This window comes from Pleurodeles waltl, chromosome 11 (assembly GCF_031143425.1).
Source record: "Pleurodeles waltl isolate 20211129_DDA chromosome 11, aPleWal1.hap1.20221129, whole genome shotgun sequence".
In the NCBI taxonomy this organism is placed as follows: Eukaryota; Metazoa; Chordata; class Amphibia; order Caudata; family Salamandridae; genus Pleurodeles; species Pleurodeles waltl.
In genome coordinates, this window is record NC_090450.1 from 154603408 (window position 1) to 154623769 (window position 20362).

Genomic DNA, 20362 nt, shown 5'->3' on the forward strand with positions numbered 1-20362 from the left:
TTAATGACCTTGGGATGGGCAGCAGTACACATAGCAGGAGCCAGAGTGGGGCACAGGGATCTGAAAATAGAGATGGCAAAGGGTACAGTCAGTGACCAAAGACATACAATGAATTTGGTTACAGATATAGGGAGCTAAGTTCGGATGGGTTCCTTCATTAAATGTCCCTCTTTCTCCCTTACACTCTCTCTCTGTGTATTGATGCCTTGTACAATGCCCAACAGATAACTGAAATGTAAATGGAACGTACAATGTCTTACCTGTGTGTCACTGGAGGTATTGCTGAATTATGTTGCTCCTATTGTCAACATCTTCTTCCTCTGCCTCCTCTTCCTCACTGTCCACAGGCTCCACTGCTGCCAAAAGACCATCTCCAGGTTCATCCTCCTGCAGAAAAGGCACCTGGCATCTCAAGGCCAGGTTGTGCAACATGCAACATGCAACAATGATCTGGCACACCTTCTTGGGTGAGTAGTACAGGGAGCCACCTGTCATACCGAGGCACCGGAACCTGGCCTTCAGGAGGCCGAAGGTCCTTTCAGTAATCCTCCTAGTACGCCCATGTGCCTCATTGTAACGTTCCTCTACCCGTATCCTGGCATTCCTCAGTGGGGTCAGTAGCCATGAGAGTTTGGGGTAACCAGAGTCACCTGCTAATATCGAGGGATACCTGTTAGACACACACACTCACCCTTAGGGACATCCCCATGCCCATACACCAATATATATTGTGTGAGGACCTTGGGCTCACCTATTAGCCACACCTGGTGCCTCTGGAGTTGGCCCATCACATATGGGTGCTGCTATTCCTCAAGATAAAGGAGTCATGCACAGAGCCAGGGTATTTGGCATTCACAGGGGAGATGTACTGGTCCGCCAAACACACCATCTGCACATTCAGAGAGTGAGAGCTTTTTCTACTCCTGAAAACTTGCTCATTTCTCCGGGGAGGGGGGGGCAAATGCCACATGTGCACTATCAATGGCACCTATGATGTCGGGGATATGTCCTAGGGCATAAAAGTCAGCTTTCACTGTGGCAAAATCCTCAACCTGGAGGAACACGATGTACCTGCGCATGTGTTTCAGCGGGGCTGACAACACTCTGGTAAACACGTTAGAGAACATTGGCTGAGACGTCCCTGATGCCATAGCCACTGTTATTTGGAAGGAACCACTTGCCAGGAAATGGAACACTAACAGGACTTGCACTAGAGGGGGGATACCTGTGGGCTGCCGGATAGCTGACATCAGGTCGGGCTCCAGTTGGGCACACAGTTCCTGGATTGTGGCACGATCAAGTCTGTAGGTAATGATAATGTGTCTGTTCTCCATTGTTGCCAGGTCCACCAGGGGTCTGTACACCGAAGGATGCCACCATATCATATTCTGCCTCAGCGGTTGAAGCCTATGGAAGAGAACAGTGAGCAGAGGGTCTTATTCCCACAACTATTGCAGTAATGCTGATTTATTTACTTTACAGAAACAAAATGTGAATCCGAAAATCAGTTGCTGTGCCAATGTCTGCTGTGACGCAGTTAGGTGCCAGGCCCTGTGGCCCCCTGAAATGGTAGATGCCTGACCTGTGAGGAGTGACAAGTGGAAATGAGGTATTTTCGCTGTCATTGTGCGCCATTGCGGTAGGCGGTCGATGACGGCCGCACAACTCTGCATTGGTTATCATTGAGTCCTATGGGTTCCAGGAGCCAATGGCGATGTACGCCGACAGTGACGGTACGCACCGCGCGGACATCACCGCCATTTTCTATCTATCCACTCACTTGCTACCTGGCCATCAACAGGAGAGGACCTACATTGCAAGTGCTGCTGTGACCTGTGTCTGGAAGCGACAATGGCTCACGTGTCTGGGGAAAGGGCCCCTGCCTTCACTGCGGAGGAGTTGGAGAAACTGGAGGGTCCTACCCCAGTACACGTTAATCTACGGTCCTCAAGACAAACAGGTGAGTACACTGTGAGCATGATGCATGGGCCATGAAAGTCTGGAGTGTTGTTTGTGTATGCCACATGTGGGGGGGGGGCAGAGGGGTCCTGACCAAAGTGCTGCATGTAAGGTGGCCAATGTATGTGCATCAGGGGATGGGAGGGATTGTGTGGGCTATGAGTGTGATGGTCCGGACGGGTGACTAATTCCCTTTTCTGCTGTCTTTTTCCTGCAGGTCAGCACCCACCAGAAAAAGGGCATTTGGTGTGCCATCACCAAGGAGGTGCGGACCCTGGGGGTCTTTGATAGGCAGAGCACCCACTGCCGTAAGAGGTGGGAGGACCTGCATCGCTGGGCAAAGAAGACAGCGGAGGCCCAGCTGGGGCTGGCCTCCCAATGAAGAACGGGTGCCCATCTCACCATGACCCCCCTGATGTTCTGCACCCTGGCGGTGGCCTATCCGGAGTTGGATGGGCGCTTGAAAGCATCACAGCAGCCACAAGGTGGTGAGTACTGAATCTGACTCCTGCTGTGCACGCGTTAAGAGTTACCTGGGTGGGTGCTATGGGTGCCCCTAGGCCAGGGCGAAGATTGCAGGGTAGGTCTCTTGTTGGGCATGCTCTGAAGCACACCTACCGCAATAGTGTTAGTGGGCATCTACTACTGGGCAGGGTCCTTTGGGTTTCTGGGGTGCAGCTGATGGCGTTAGGCATTGTACCCCATGGGCTGGTGACTATCTTAGTAACTGGTTGGGCATGGCCTAGTGCATAGGGCTGCTCCCTGTGTGTTGTGCTCACCAACGGTAGTGGTGTTGCTGGCATTCACCAAGTGTATCCTCTGTCTCCCCCCCCTTTTTGTTCTGTCACCCTGTCCTTATGTACATTAGCATCATCTGGCGGAGAAGCAGAGGCACTGGTGACAGAGGGAGCTGCATCCCACATGGACCTGGAGACCGAATCCACTGAGGGCGAGGGCACCAGTGGGACAGAGGGCGAGGGGAGCACCACGACGGGGCAAGAGGGGAGACCACAGACAGTGACTCCTCCTCCGATGGAAGCTCCCTGGCGGTGGCAGACACCTCTGTGCCAACCCCAACAACAGGTACAGCCGCCACCCCCCTACCAGCACCACCCTCCCAGCAGCCCCTCGGCGTGTTTCCTATGCCCACTTACCCAGGAGGGTGGGCATCTCCTTCGTCCCAGGCACCTCAGGCCCTGCCGCAGTCAGCCCTGCTGCCCTCAGTGAGGAGGCTATTGACCTCCTGAGATCCCTCACTGTTGGGCAGTCAACCATTCTGAATGCCATCCAGGGTGTCGAGAGGCATTTGCAACAAACAAATTCATTCCTGAAGGGCATTCACTCTGGCGTGGCAGCCCAACAGAGAGCATTTCAGGCTCTGGCCTCAGCACTGATGGCAGCCATTGTCCCTGTGTCTAGCCTCCCCCCTCCAACTTCCTCTACCCAGTCCCAATCCCCTCAACCCCAGCCTATCCCAAGCACACCTTCAGACCAGCAATCACCCAAATCAACACACAGAAGTGGCTCAGGCAAACACAAGCACCACACATCATCCCACAGGCACTCACACAAGCACCATGCCCATGCAGACACACCAGCATCCACTGCTTCCACTGTGTCCCTCTCCTCTTCATTATCCACCTCCCTCCCAGTAGCGTCTCCACTCACACCTGCATGCACTACATCCTCATCCACTACCTCCATCACCATCACGCCCATCACAACACACCCCTCACGAGCAGTCACCACCCCCACATCCATACACACATCCCCTGTGTCCTCTCCCAGTGTGTCTGTGACTCCTCCTCCCAAAGTACACAAACGCAAGCACCCACCCATCCAACAGCCATCCACCTCACAACACTATCCAGCCCATGAGTGTAGGAAAGTCCTTTTTTTTTTGCCTGATCACCCCCACTCTTTCTGGATAGGTACTGGTGGTTACTGACTCTTGGCTGTGCCCTGGGTACTGCTTACCAGTCCCAGGGCCAGTGCTCTGTGTAAAATGGATATGCAAATTAGGCTAATTATAATTGGTTAAGTTAACCTACCTATAAGTCCCTAGTATATGGTAGGGCATGTAGGTTTAGGGACCACAGCATAGGTGGTGGACACCTAGGTGCACTGCTGAGGTGCCCAGTGTCATTTTAAAAGCAAGCCTGCCTTGCTGGCTGCTTTTAAATTAAAGTTATATGCAAATTCGACTTTGGAATTAAAGGTACTTCCAAAGTCTTAAACTACCTTATTTTTACATATAAGTCACCCCTATGGTGTGCCCTATGTGCCCCTAGGGCTGGGTGCCATGTAACTATAAGCAGGGACTTTATAAAAATAGATTTATAAGCCCTGGTGAGGTAAAAACAGCCAAATTCGTTTTTCCCTCATTGAAGTAAATGGCCTTCATAGGCTAGAATGGGCAGACTTTATTTTAAATTTTAAAGTCTCCTTAAATGTTACATACCAAGAATTTGGTATCAAATTGATTGTTGTAATAAATCCCACAACTTCCAGTTGTTGGATTTAATATAACTTGTCCAGGTAAAAAGTTTAGACTTTACCTAAAAAGTTGCCAATTTCAGCTCTGCATTGTTTTTGCTGCTGTGCTCTGATTGGCCAGCCTGCAGCAGCTTCTGCCAGGCTGCCTTGATTAGGTGTGAAGTGGCCAGGCTTCACACAAAGGAATGTGCTTGGGGGAGAGAATCTACCCTCAGCAGATGGTGAGGCAGGAAGGGGGAGGGCTGCCAAACTGGTCTTCAAAGGCAGAGAAGGACATTTGCAGCACCCAGCAACACCCCCACATCCTGCAACCCCAGACAATTAGGTGCCCCCTTAATTAGATTAGGAGAGGGCAGGAGAGGGGTGTGTTTATGATTTTTAGCCACACCAGTGGGTGGGCTCAGCCAGATCTATCCTCCAAAAATCAGATTCATCCATTTTGGATTTTTAGAGACTGTTGCCTTCTGGGATGGATTTTTGCCACACTTCCCAGGAAGTGGTCATCACAGGGGGACGACCCTGTCCCTGATTGGAGAACCAGGACCCCCCTGCTTTTCACCCAGGAGCAGGGATAAAAGTGGCAGACCTGCACCCACACCTCAGATCCCCACCAAATTTCAAGAAGAAGGAACTACAAGGAGAAGAAGGACTGCCCTGCTGGACCCCTGGCCTGCACCTGGACCCTGCACTCAGAAAGACTGCACCAGCTGCACACTTGGGCTTCACCACAAGAAGGACTTTGCCTGGCTTCAACTGGTTCAAGGAGGGACTCCCTGTTTGCTACAGGTGAAAAATTGCTATCCAGAGTCCCCTGCACCAACTCCTGAAAAAGTGACCAGCTGACCACTGTCCAGTGGCCAAAAAGGAGTTTGCGCCAGGTGCATTCTGGGAGTTGAAGTCCGCACTTCCCAAGGACCATCACAGAACTTCTGGACCCTTGGGGTGAGCTGTGGACCCCAAAAGAACCTTAAAAGAACATCTGGGTGAAGCCCCAGAAGTTTGGAAAAGATTGGAGAATTTTTGAAAAAAAGCTCTATAAAGTGACCGACCCGACGCGGAAATTCTAGCCGGCTTGCCTCAACCGCGACCCGGCCTGACTTCGTGGTTCGTCCCGGTAAAGAAAAACATCCAAAAAAGAGACTAAGTCCGAAGGTAAAAAGTTGACCGGGACCTCCCAGCCATCGTATCCGAGAAGGGCTCCACGGACGTCGGATCAAGATCCAGGTTTACCCCGGTCGAAGGATTTTCATCTCGAAAAAACGACTTAGTCCGAAGGTAAAAATCACCACTGAGGAAACCGACTTTGCGTATCCGGACAAGGGCTCCAGGAGGTCAGATTCAACTGGCAGGTTCGTCCCGGGGAAGAAAAACATCAAAAAAGAGACTAAGTTAGAAGGTAACTTTTTAACCGAGGCCTCCCGCGACTTGTAGCCGAGCAGGGCTCCATCGCGGTCGGCCTGAAAGTTTGACTTTGCCCCGGTCCTGGTGCAACCAGATGACCCGATTGGCGCTTTTTGTTTCTAAGCGCTAGAAAATAATAATACTTTAAAAATTCATATCTCCGGTTCCCCTGAACCGATTTTAATCGTTTTTGTGTCATTTTAAAGATAAAAATAGAAGCTATTTTTATAAATTGGTTTTGGATTTTTAAACTGTTTCCTGTGTTTTATTTAATTACTGTTTTGTGATATTTGAATGCTTTACACTTTGTCTCCTAAGTTAAGCCTTGACGCTCGTTGCCAAGCTACCAAGGGTTGAGCTGGGATTAATTTACTGAGACCTAACTGTACCTATGTGGAGGTTAGTGGCTTGTTGCTAGGTGTAGGTACCTACCTGCCCTACCAATAACCCATTTTCCAACATAATTGGAAGCCGCGACGGGATCCTGTACTTGTGTTCAATATCACGTTACAGTTTTAGGTAAAACAAATTAAAAATCCTTTAAATTGTCCTAGTGCAAAAATTGTTTTTAATTTTTAATTTGGATTAATTTCAATTATTGAATTTTTGTAATTTTTCTAAATTCTTGTTTCCAATTTTTGCAAAAAGTTTTTGTTGACACAAAACTAGGGAACCATGGAGCTTGATCTGGCTAGCCTACCCACACTGACAGTAGTCCAGCTTAGGGGGTTGTGTATTGCAAGAGGGTTGCCTGCAACCACTAATCTCAGGAAGGAAATCCTGATTAAATCCCTGACAGCATGGGCTGAGGCCCAAGAGGTAGAGACAGAGGAAGCTCCAGAGGAGGAAGAAAAAGGGGAAGATGCTAGATCTAACCTTTCAGGGGAGGGAAGGCATCAGACCCCAAGTGAGGAAGAGGAGGAACGGTCCTCAGTGGATACAGTCACTAGGGGCAGACCCAAAGCTAGTGGTAGGAAGGGGGTCCTTTCAGGAGAAGAGAACCCATCCATCAGAGAAAGAGAGCTGGAAGCCCAGCTAGCCTACATAGCTTTGGAAGCAGATAAGCTTGCCCTAGAAAAGAAAAAGTGGGCAAGCAAAGAAAAAAAAGATGGAGGCAGCGAGAAAGAAACTGAGGTGTCCCTGGGTGGGGGTTTTGCCCCCAGATTACCCAAAGGGGTGGTTCCTGCCTATGTAGAGGGGGATGACATAGATAAGTGGCTGGGGGCCTTTGAGAGGGCCCTCCAGATTAGGAAAGTCAAGCCTCAGTACTGGGGTTCACTCCTTTGGGAGTTAGTTCCCAACTCTGGGAGGGATAGGCTCCTAACCATGAGTGGGGAGGATGCAGACTCATACCCCAGTATGAAGAGTTGCTTGACTAAAAAGTTTGGTCTAACCCCAGAGCAGTATAGGCTTAAGTTTAGGGACACCCAAAAGACAAGCACCCAGTCCTGGGTGGACTTTGTGGACATTTCAGTAAAAGCACTGGAGGGCTGGATACAGGGCAACAGGGTAAGTACCTTTGAGGGGCTGTACAATTTGATTATGAGGGAGCACCTTCTAACTAATTGTGTCCAAGAGAGGCTCCGCCAGTATCTAGTAGACTCTAGGTTGACCAACCCCAGAGAGCTGGGGGAGGCAGCAGATGACTGGTTAAGAACTAGGGTTAACCAGAAACCCCCAGGGGGTGATCAGAAAAAGGGAGGACATGGTTCTTCTCAGGGGAAGAACCAGGGGAAAGATGACAAAAAACCCAAAGAGTCCTCACAAGAGTCCCCAAAAACTTCTCAGGGAGGGGGAGCCCCGAGCCAATTCACTTTTAAAGGGAAAGGGTATCAGGGAAAGAATTATGATCCTGCTAAAGCAGGAAAGTTTCAGGAGCTTGCTAAGGCCCGCAAGTGTTTTGACTGTCATCAGCCAGGACATAAAAGAGGAGATGCTATCTGCTCCAAGAAGCCCCCCACTGGTGGGCAATCCCAGGGGATTGCTAGTGTAGGGTTGGGGGTGGAAGTTGGCCCAGGGGTGGAATCAGGGTACACTGAGGTCACCTTAGTATCCGTGGGTGGGGTGGACATTGCAACTATGGCCACCTTACCTCCCATCATGGAGAGGTATAGGCAGAGGCCTAAAGTCAATGGGACTGAAGTGGAAGCTCTGAGAGATACAGGAGCCAGTGTGACAATGGTCGCAGAAAAGCTGGTTTCTCCAGAGCAGGTCTTACCTGGTGTCTTCCACCAGTGACTTATTCAGATACCAGAACCAAACTCCATCCCATGGCTATGGTGAGTCTGGAATGGGGAGGTGTGACTGGCCCTAAAAAAGTAGCTGTAGCTCCTGCCCTCCCAGTAGAGTGTCTACTGGGGAATGATCTTGAAGCATCTGAGTGGTCAGAAGTGGAAAGAAGGGTCCATGCACAGATGCTGGACCTCCCTGAATGGGTGTGTGCTGTGACCAGGTCACAGGCGGCACAACAGGGGAATGCTGGACACTTGGACCCTGGAACAATGGGCCAAGCCTCCAAGAAAAAGAGAAAAGGCACTGGGTCTGGCTTGCCAGCCCCAACAAGTACAGAGGGTCAGGAAGAATCCAACCCTGAGGGGGAGGATCTGAACTCTGAGGGAGGGACACCTTCCCTGCAAACTCTGCCTGACTTGGCAGAACTGCAAGGGGCAGGTGGGCCCACCAGAGAAGAGTTGTGCCAGGGACAAAGAGAGTGTCCCACTCTTGAGGGCCTGAGGCAGACTGCTGCCAGGCAAGAGCAAGGGGATACCAGTGGTACCCACAAGGTTTACTGGGAGGATGGAGTTCTCTACACTGAGGCAAGGGCCCTTAAAGAAGGGGCTACTAGGAGAGTAGTGGTCCCCCAAAAGTATAGAGAATTCCTCCTTACCTTAAGCCATGATATCCCCTTAGCTGGTCATTTGGGACAGACCAAGACCTGGAGCAGGCTGGTCAACCATTTTTATTGGCCCGAAATGTCCGAAAAAGTCAGGGAGTTTTGCAGCTCCTGTGTCACCTGTCAAGCCAGTGGCAAGACAGGGGGCAAGCCAAAGGCTCCCTTGATTCCACTGCCAGTGGTTGGGACTCCCTTTGAGAGGGTGGGGATTGACATTGTTGGTCCCCTAGACCCACCAACTGCTTCAGGTAACAGGTACATTGTGGTGGTAGTGGACCATGCCACCAGGTACCCTGAGGCAATACCCCTCCGGACAGTCACTGCTCCCACAGTGGCTAGGGCCCTACTTGGTGTGTTCACCAGAGTGGGATTCCCAAAGGAGGTGGTCTCAGATAGGGGCACAAACTTTATGTCAGCCTATCTGAAAGCCATGTGGGAGGAGTGTGGTGTTACTTATAAGTTCAGCACACGCTACCATCCACAGACCAATGGTCTGGTGGAAAGATTCAATAAGACCCTGAAGGGCATGATCATGGGTTTGTCTGACAAACTCAGGAGGAGATGGGATGTCCTCCTCCCATGCCTGATGTTTGCCTACAGGGAGGTGCCACAGAAGGGGGTTGGATTCAGCCCCTTTGAGTTACTGTTTGGGCACCCTGTAAGAGGCCCATTGTGCTTGGTGAGAGAGTCTTGGGAAAAGCCTCTCAAGGAATCCAAGGAGAATGTGCTGGATTATGTACTAGGCCTGCGGTCTCGCATGGCTGAGTATATGAAGAAGGCAAGCAGAAACCTGGAGGCCAGTCAGGAGCTCATGAAGCTCTGGCATGATCAAAAGGCTACCATGCCTGAGTATCACCCAGGACAGCTGGTGTGGGTTTTGGAGCCCATGGCTCCTAGGGCACTACAGGCCAAATGGACTGGGCCCTATCCAATCCTAGAGAAAAAAGGTGAGGTCACCTACTTGGTGGACCTTGGCACCCCCAGGAATCCTCACAGGATCCTACATGTAAACAGGATGAAACCCCACCAGGACAGGGCAGACATGACCATGCTGATGGTCACTGATGAAGGGAAGGAGCAGGAGGGTGAACCTCTGCCAGACCTCCTGTCCTCAAAGGCAAAAGATGGGTCAGTGGAGGGAGTGGTACTCTCTCCCAAATTGACAGATCAGCAACAACAAGACTGTAAGCAAGTCTTGGGACAGTTTGCTAGTCTGTTCTCCCTGACCCCTGGACTCACCAATTGGTGTGTCCATGATGTTGACACTGGTGACAGCTTGCCTGTCAAGAACAAGCTGTACAGGCTGTCTGACCAGGTCAAGGCCAACATCAAAGCTGAAGTGGCTAAGATGTTGGACCTGAAGGTAATTGAGCCCTCTGATAGTCCTTGGTCCAGTCCAGTGGTACTGGTGCCCAAAGCTAATCCCCAAGGTGGGAAGAAAGAATTAAGATTCTGTGTGGACTACAGAGGTCTAAATGCAGTCACTAGGACTGATGCTCACCCCATACCTAGAGCTGATGAGCTCATTGACAGGTTGGGGGCTGCCAAATTCCTGAGCACATTTGATCTGACCTCAGGATATTGGCAGATTGCCTTAAATCCAAGAGCTAAGGAGAGGTCAGCATTTTCCACACCAGAGGGCCACTTTCAGTTTAAGGTGATGCCCTTCGGGATGAAAAATGCTCCTGCCACCTTCCAACGGTTGGTGAATAGAGTCCTATCTGGGTTGGAATCTTTTAGTGCAGCTTATCTGGATGATATAGCTGTATTTAGTTCCACCTGGAGGGACCACCTGGTCCACCTGAAGGAAGTGCTTCAGGCCCTGCTTCAAGCAGGCCTGACTATCAAGGCAAGCAAGTGCCAGATAGGGCAAAGTTCTGTTGTGTACCTGGGCCACCTTGTTGGTGGAGGCCATGTACAACCTCTCCAGCCCAAGATCCAGACTATCCTGGATTGGGAGGCTCCAAAAACCCAGACTCAGGTCCGGGCCTTTCTTGCCCTGACTGGGTATTACAGGAGGTTTGTTCAAAATTTTGGGACCATAGTGGCCCCTCTAACTGAGCTTACCTCCAAGAAACAGCCCAAGAAGGTCATTTGGACCCCAGAGTGTCAAAAAGCTTTTGACACCCTAAAACAGGCTATGTGTTCAGCACCAGTGTTACTGGCCCCTGACTATAGCAAGGAATTTGTAGTGCAAACAGATGCTTCAGAGGAAGGGATTGGGGCAGTGTTAGCACAAGTTAATGAAGAGGGCCATGATCACCCAGTTGCCTTCATCAGCAGGCGACTACTCCCCAGAGAGAAAAAATGGAGTGCCATTGAGAGGGAGGCCTTTGCTGTGGTTTGGTCCCTGAAGAAGTTGAGGCCTTACTTGTTTGGCACTCACTTCCGTGTACAAACTGACCACAGACCTCTCAGATGGTTGATGCAGATGAGGGGGGAGAACCCAAAACTGTTAAGGTGATCCATTTCCCTACAGGGGATGGACTTCACAGTGGAGCACAGACCTGGGACTGCTCATGCCAATGCAGATGGCCTTTCCAGGTTTTTCCACTTAGCTGATGAGGACTACCAGGCTGTAGGTTAGTACCCATCACCTTTCATCTGGGGGGGGGCAGTGTAGGAAAGTCCTTTTTTTTTGCCTGATCACCCCCACTCTTTCTGGATAGGTACTGGTGGTTACTGACTCTTGGCTGTGCCCTGGGTACTGCTTACCAGTCCCAGGGCCAGTGCTCTGTGTAAAATGGATATGCAAATTAGGCTAATTATAATTGGCTAAGTTAACCTACCTATAAGTCCCTAGTATATGGTAGGGCATGTAGGTTTAGGGACCACAGCATAGGTGGTGCACACCTAGGTGCACTGCTGAGGTGCCCAGTGTCATTTTAAAAGCAAGCCTGCCTTGCTGGCTGCTTTTAAATTAAAGTTATATGCAAATTCGACTTTGGAATTAAAGGTACTTCCAAAGTCTTAAACTACCTTATTTTTACATATAAGTCACCCCTAAGGTGTGCCCTATGTGCCCCTAGGGCTGGGTGCCATGTAACTATAAGCAGGGACTTTATAAAAATAGATTTATAAGCCCTGGTGAGGTAAAAACAGCCAAATTCGTTTTTCCCTCATTGAAGTAAATGGCCTTCATAGGCTAGAATGGGCAGACTTTATTTTAAATTTTAAAGTCTCCTTAAATGTTACATACCAAGAATTTGGTATCAAATTGATTGTTGTAATACATCCCACAACTTCCAGTTGTTGGATTTAATATAACTTGTCCAGGTAAAAAGTTTAGACTTTACCTAAAAAGTTGCCAATTTCAGCTCTGCATTGTTTTTGCTGCTGTGCTCTGATTGGCCAGCCTGCAGCAGCTTCTGCCAGGCTGCCTTGATTAGGTGTGAAGTGGCCAGGCTTCACACAAAGGAATGTGCTTGGGGGAGAGAATCTACCCTCAGCAGATGGTGAGGCAGGAAGGGGGAGGGCTGCCAAACTGGTCTTCAAAGGCAGAGAAGGACATTTGCAGCACCCAGCAACACCCCCACATCCTGCAACCCCAGACAATTAGGTGCCCCCTTAATTAGATTAGGAGAGGGCAGGAGAGGGGTGTGTTTATGATTTTTAGCCACACCAGTGGGTGGGCTCAGCCAGATCTATCCTCCAAAAATCAGATTCATCCATTTTGGATTTTTAGAGACTGTTGCCTTCTGGGATGGATTTTTGCCACACTTCCCAGGAAGTGGTCATCACAGGGGGACGACCCTGTCCCTGATTGGAGAACCAGGACCCCCCTGCTTTTCACCCAGGAGCAAGGATAAAAGGTGCAGACCTGCACCCACACCTCAGATCCCCACCAAATTTCAAGAAGAAGGAACTACAAGGAGAAGAAGGACTGCCCTGCTGGACCCCTGGCCTGCACCTGGACCCTGCACTCAGAAAGACTGCACCAGCTGCACACTTGGGCTTCACCACAAGAAGGACTTTGCCTGGCTTCAACTGGTTCAAGGAGGGACTCCCTGTTTGCTACAGGTGAAAAATTGCTATCCAGAGTCCCCTGCACCAACTCCTGAAAAAGTGACCAGCTGACCACTGTCCAGTGGCCAAAAAGGAGTTTGCGACAGGTGCATTCTGGGAGTTGAAGTCCGCACTTCCCAAGGACCATCACAGAACTTCTGGACCTTTGGGGTGAGCTGTGGACCCCAAAAGAACCTTAAAAGAACATCTGGGTGAAGCCCCAGAAGTTTGGAAAAGATTGGAGAATTTTTTTAAAAAAGCTCCATAAAGTGACCGACCCGATGCGGAAATTCTAGCCGGCTTGCCTCAACCGCAACCCGGCCTGACTTCGTGGTTCGTCCCGGTAAAGAAAAACATCCAAAAAAGAGACTAAGTCCGAAGGTAAAAAGTTGACCGGGACCTCCCAGCCATCGTATCCGAGAAGGGCTCCACGGACGTCGGATCAAGATCCAGGTTTACCCCGGTCGAAGGATTTTCATCTCGAAAAAACGACTAAGTCCGAAGGTAAAAATCACCACCGAGGAAACCGACTTCGCGTATCCGGACAAGGGCTCCAGGAGGTCGGATTCAACTGGCAGGTTCGTCCCGGGGAAGAAAAACATCAAAAAAGAGACTAAGTCAGAAGGTAACTTTTTAACCGAGGCCTCCCGCGACTTGTAGCCGAGCAGGGCTCCATCACGGTCGGCCTGAAAGTTTGACTTTGCCCCGGTCCTGGTGCAACCAGATGACCCGATTGGCGCTTTTTGTTTCTAAGCGCTAGAAAATAATAATACTTTAAAAATTCATATCTCCGGTTCCCCTGAACCGATTTTAATCGTTTTTGTGTCATTTTAAAGATAAAAATATAAGCTATTTTTATAAATTGGTTTTGGATTTTTAAACTGTTTCCTGTGTTTTATTTAATTACTGTTTTGTGATATTTGAATGCTTTACACTTTGTCTCCTAAGTTAAGCCTTGACGCTCGTTGCCAAGCTAACAAGGGTTGAGCTGGGATTAATTTACTGAGACCTAACTGTACCTATGTGGAGGTTAGTGGCTTGTTGCTAAGTGTAGGTACCTACCTGCCCTACCAATAACCCATTTTCCAACAATGCACCTTCACCCAAACTCAGCAGACAGACACCTCCTACAACTACTCCCTCTTCCTCCACTCCCAAACCCTCTCCCTCTTCCCACCCCAGTGTGTCTAAAAAACTTTTCCAGGCAAACTTTGACCTATTCCCCACCCCTCCCCCCGTCCTTCCCCTCGGGCCAGGGTGTCCAGAACCCAGCCCAGCACCTCAGACACCAAGTCACCATCCAATATGGAAACTGCAACTCCCAGAGGATCAAAGGGGGCACCCGTCAGGAAAGCCAGTGTACCACCAATCCCTGCAAATGATCAAACCATTCCGACCCCTGCCAAGGTGAAGAAGGGGCCAACATGCAGCAAGGGCAAGGAACACGACCCACCAAGCAAGGCCTTCTCTAAACCTCCAGCTGACAGAGCCAAGGGCACAACTGCATCTGCCAACATGAGGAAGAGGAAGAAAATCGAAGGCAAGGCACTTCATCCGACGGAGGATGCAGGTGAAGCCCTGGTGCCCACCAGCAGAACCGCCAGCCCTGCCACCTGCACCGCGTTGAGCACCACCAGCACCGCCGCTGCCACCACTACTGTCAGCAGCAGCATCCCCAGTGGGCAGCCGTCCGAGGCTGCAGGAGAAGGGCTCAAGCCTTCCTCCACCACTGGAAGCACCGGCACATGCATCACGGCAATCACTGCCAGCAGCCCTGCCGCAAGCACCGCCCCAAGCACCGCCACCTGCACCACTGACAGTAGGACCACTACCAGCAGCAGCAGCCCCAGTGGGCGGCCATCGGAGGATGCAGGAGATGAGCTGAAGCCTACCACCACCACTAGCAGCATCCCCACCAGCACCGGCACTACCACCACTTAGCAGCATTAGCCGCCGCAGGATGGCGTCTAGCCCTGCCTCCATGAACTATCATGCTACCTGATCCTTGCAAATCTCGGGCCTCAGACACCCAGGTGAGGGAATGTGTACTGGCACACCTCAAGTACTTCATCACTGAGCACCAAGCCCCTTCCAGAACCAGTGGAGATATGCATCCACGCACCCTAACCTTGGCAGGATGAAGCACTCTGGGCACCATGCCCCCTCTAGAACCAGTGGAGATATGTATCCACTCACCCTATCCTTGGCAGGATGAAGCACTCTGGGCACCAAGCCCCCTCCAGAACCAGTGGAGATATGCATCCACTCACCCTATCATTGGCAGGATGAAGCACTCTGGGCACCAAGCCCCCTCCAGAACCAGTGGAGACAGGCCTCCACTTGAGAGATTGTGTCCTTGCACTCCCCAGGACCAGGCAGTGGGCAAACCACCCACTTGAGAGACTGTGGCATTGCACTCCCCAGGACCAAGAAGTGGACAAACCACCCACTTGAGAGACTTGAGAGACTGTGGCTTTGCACTCCCCAGGACCAAGCAGTGGGCAAACCACCCACTTGAGAGACTGTGGCCTTGCACTCCCCAGGACATCGCTGTGGGTATGGAGCCCCCTGGAGGAGCAGTGGCATTGTACCATCTTCCGGCTGAGGTGCCCCCCTTCCACATCCCCTAGGTTGCCTGTGTTTTTTTGACCTGATGCCCCTGTAGTGTTCTCTCCGTATTGAGGCAGGAGTCAAGTGTGGGCTTGGCCCATGATTTGTCGCCCAGTGGCCCATGAACATTTGTGAAGGACAATGTACGAACTTCTGTACATATTGTATATTTGTGTAAATACTGTTTTTCAAATTCTATAGTATATCTGCCTATTTCTAAAATATCCCTGGTTTGACTCAATTCCTTTTGTCCTTGAGTTGTTCCAGGGGGTTACGTGGTGTATCTGTAATGTTGTTGGATATGTTATTGTGTATGGTGCTGTGGGTGAGGGTGGGGTTGCGGGTGTTGCGTGTGTGTGTCACTCTCTTTTTCCTCCCCCTCCCCTGTATACTAGGTCCAGTACTCACCGTCGTCGTCGCCACCGTCTTTGGTGTTCCTGGTAGATGAGAAGGTAGACCAGCATCAGCAGGACCTGCTGCTCGGGCTCCATGGCGTCCTGGTTCTTCGTTGAGTGTCAAGCGTGAGTGGTTTCCCTTCCAAACACTGTTTCCACCGTACTTTTGATGGCATTGGTACCGTCCCGGAAAAGCTGGCGGATAGGCGGGTAGTAATGTGGTGGGTGGTACATTGTCTTCCGCCTGTCTGTTGGCGGTGACTGCTGCGGTGTTGGTTGCTACCGCCGTGGCGGTCGGAGTGTTAAAGTGGATGTCTGTGTTAGCGGTTTCCGCCGTGGATGTGAACCCATTTTTTTTACCGCCGGCCTATTAGCGGTGTTACCGCCACTTTAACACCGACCGCCAGGGTTGTAATGAGGGCCATAATGTGATTAGTCTTGAATATCATGATAATTTTTCATGTATAACCAGGAATACTAAAAGTTGTTGTGTTACACTTCAGAATGGTTAAGTGTATCAAGAAGAAGGTGGTCTGGTCCTTTGTCCTGGTGGGGCTGAGGTGATTATATGGTCTGCCTGCTCTGAAGGGAAGCTGGGAAAAGCATTGTGTCCACTTCACTCACGTGGAAAAGGTACAAGTTCGACAATATGACCAGCTCACATTAAAAGACTGCCTGAGTGAAATGGAGACACAAGAGTTTACATTAGGTGATTTAGCTAATATGATTGGCAATCTACAGAAAGAGACAAAAACACTGAAACTGGCTATGGTGCTGCCAGATGTATGTTTTCCCAGTATGAGGGAGCAGGACCCAGTCGAGGTTCAGGTACACCAGTTATACATGTTTCTGCTCCATCAGCTATTCCCCTGGCTCTTCCAGAGCGTGTCTCTGGTAAACCCTGCAAGCTCTCTGCATTTATTAATCAATGTCAATTGCATTTCGTATGCAACCTAAATTGTTTCCCTAATGACCAGTCCAAAGTAGCCTTTGTTTTGTCCTATTTCGTTGGTACAGCTGATAATTAGTCCATTTCTATTGTAGAAAGAGATGTCCAGTTACTTTACAACTATTCTTCATTTAAAGCTGAGTTAACGAAGCTATTTGATCATTATACCTTTGTCCAATCTGTAGATTCAGAATTATAAAACTTAAAACAAGGTAACAAACACGTAGTGACATACATTACTCCTTTCAATCATTTAGTAGCTGAATCAGGATGGCCGGAGATTAAACGGAGTTCCCTATTTCACAATCGGCTTTGAGATGAGTTGAAAGATTTACTGGCTCAAGTAGTTAACCCCCCTGACAACTGTAATGAAGGGATTGACATAGTAGTTAAGCTTGACCATAGTCTAGTGGAACATAGATGGGACAAAGGTCACTCCGAACCCAGAATAATAATATATAAGTAGGGAAAGACAGACACAGACAAAAGTGATGAATCCAAAACCATGCAGATAGGCCCTGATAAATAGTCCCTTGAGTGAAACTACGACTCTGCCCATACTGTAGTGACAAGGGTCATTTCTTAAAATACTGCCCCAGGAAACCTAAAAGAAAGAACAAGACAGGAAACTAGAACACCCAAAATCTGGAGAGGCAAGTGTTTAGGGTGATTTAACTATGGTAGCCTCTAAAACATTGGCACAGACATCCTGTATCCAACATTATCAACACTTGTATATAACAGCTAAATTGTCTTGGAACGGGATTGAAATAACTCTCCAACTATTAGTCGATGCTGGGGCCAGAGGTAATTTTATGCGCATTACCTTTGCTACGTTATATGGTATTCCCAGTGTAGTAAAAGAACATGCTGATGAGGTTAACACTATTGATGGTAATGATTTAAAATGAGGTCCCATAACCCATTCTACTACTGCTCGGTATTCATGGAATTCATTTTGCATAAATAACTTTTGACTTAATACAAGCACCTCAAATTCAGGCCATTTTAGGCATTCCATGGCTAGAAAAACACAATCCCAGTATAGATTGGAAGAGTCATAATATCTCTTTCAATTCTTCTTATTGTGTTGAACAGTGTCTTTTCACTAACCTCCGGTCAGTACCAAACAAGGTAGCTTGTCTCATGTAACTGAACATTGTCAGTTTCCTGCATGCTGCCAAGATCTGGCAGATGTATTTGATAAAAAGAAAGCCACTACTCTGCCACCTCAGCACCCTTATAATTGTCAAATTGATTTGATTCCTGAGGCACGCATTCCATGTAGCAGGATGTATGCACTTGCTGTAAAGAGAATATACATTTGAAAGAATACCTAGATGAGATGTTTCCAATTGAGTTTATCAATCCCTCTTGTTCTCCTGCTTTTTCTTCTTTTTTTTTTGTACCTGAGAGGGGGGGTAATTTGCATGCTGTCATCGATTATAAACCCCCCCAATAATGTTACTATAAAAATGTGCTATCCTACCTGTCATTTCACGTCTTATTGATCAAGTGAAAGGTGCCCAGGTGCCTACTAAGTTGGATCTATGAGGTGTGTATCATCTGGTGAGTGTCAGAGAGGGAGATGAGTGGAAGACAGCTTTCTGTACTAAATTTGGACTCCTTGAGTATTTGGTAATGCCGTTTGGATTGTGTAACGCTCCAGCTGCTATCCAGTTTTTCATAAATTAGGTTTTGAGTGAATTTTTGGATAAATGTGTGGTACTCTAAGATGATATCCCGATTTTCTCTGCATCTATGGTAGATGATGAGAAACAGGTCATGGCAGAGTTACACACATTACATGAAAAAAAAAATTCATTAAGTTAGAGAAATGCAAATTCCATGCTTTTACAGTCATCTTTTTGGATTATGTTCTTTCTCCACAACAATCTACAATGATGATTTGTTACTTCTATGTGTGCTGCAGAATGCACACATAAAACACCTTCCTGCACCTAAACAATCATTCATGCCATTTTGCTCTTTCTATGTGTGCTGGAAGAATGCAGCACACATAGAAAAAGCAAAAACGAGGAGAAATAAAAGTATTTCTCCTTGTTGCGACATGCTAACCCCAACCCTGGGGTGCCGTTAGTTTTTGCCGCTGCCACAGATTTACAAATTCTTTTAAATCTGGGGCAGCATCAAAAGTAATAGGTGTTGCAGTGGAACATCCACAGCAACACCCATTGCATACCCCTCTGCAGCAGAAAACTGCGTCGGGGGTCCATATTTACAAGACGGCTTTAAACCATAAAAAGTAGCTAAGCGCCGCCTTGTAAATATGGTGCAGTGCACAGCGCACCTGAGCGTCACAAAAGTGATGTAAATATGCCCCTTAGTACTTTCTTTGCATTTTCTGACCTGAGATGGCATCTTTGGCTAACAGGGTTTGGAATAATACTAAGAGTGAATGCCAGTGTTTAGACTATTTGCAGGCTGTACACGACTAAAGGGGTCCAACTAGGCTAAACCAGTCTTGGGTTGCTTGTGTTGGAGTTTAGAGAGTAGTTGGATTGACAATGCAGGCATGTCTGTTTCCATCATAGCAGGACCAAGCTGATTTGAACATAGCTGTGTGTAATCTGAGGTGGCATTCTGCGCAAAAAGCGATGGATGGAATGGTACCTCTAGCGATTGCTAGTGGTTAGAGTATTTGCACGCATTTCTTCAATCACTTTTCTTTGATTTCTATCTGATCATGAAGAAGAAGACGGTCTGAAGTTTCAAATCGTATCTATATTGGACAGCATATCTTGTATGAGAGTGTACGCATTAGAGATATTTTCCAAATACTCTGCATGGTTATGGAGACTACGTTTCCACTTGAAAACAGGGATAGGAATTCTTATTTAAGCAATTCCCTAAAGGTAGAAGTAATTAATATTGCATATACGCCACCTTCATAGTTAGGTGGACTTCACTTCGAAGACAGCTTCAAAATAAATCCAAATTGCATCCGTCTCTTTGGTTGTGTATAGCTTTTAGCCTGCTAGTACGCCTTTAGAAGAATCTTACCGGAATCTCCTATAAATACTATCTACCCCTTATGGTCGTCTCTTATGGGCTGAAAGCATGAGAACAAATTCAACTTTTCCTTTCACTATTTGAGCAGAAAATCTAGCAGAGAGAGTAGCAAAAATAACTGGTGTGTTGAAGAACAGGTTAAATGGGGAGATGAACTCAATGCTTTCTCTCATTCAGTATTCTTTCATATTCATCATACAGTTTTCAAAGAAGAGCATGATGCAAGGCAAGCAGATGCTGGTACAAAGGGCATGTAGGTTTAAAATGATTCCGTCAGAGATCCTGGCCTATACCATTGAAAATGCCACTATCCCAGCAGATTAGGAACCTGTGCCATCCTTCTGTCTAATAACATTCCCCTATAAGAGGTCCAAACAAACATGTTTCACTTTGATACTATAGGAGAAGGAGATAATTAAAACAAGCTGTTTGATAGCCTTTGAGTAATCCATCGATTGCATCAGAAGACCCACCTGTTAGGGATGCAGTTGACAAAATGTTTGATTCAGTGCTCTGCTCAAATTATATTTGCTGTGCTACCCTAGACCACAAGAGTGAATACTGATGCACCAAATGCATCTCAGTCATTACTGATGCCTGTTCCTACTTCCTGAAAATAGA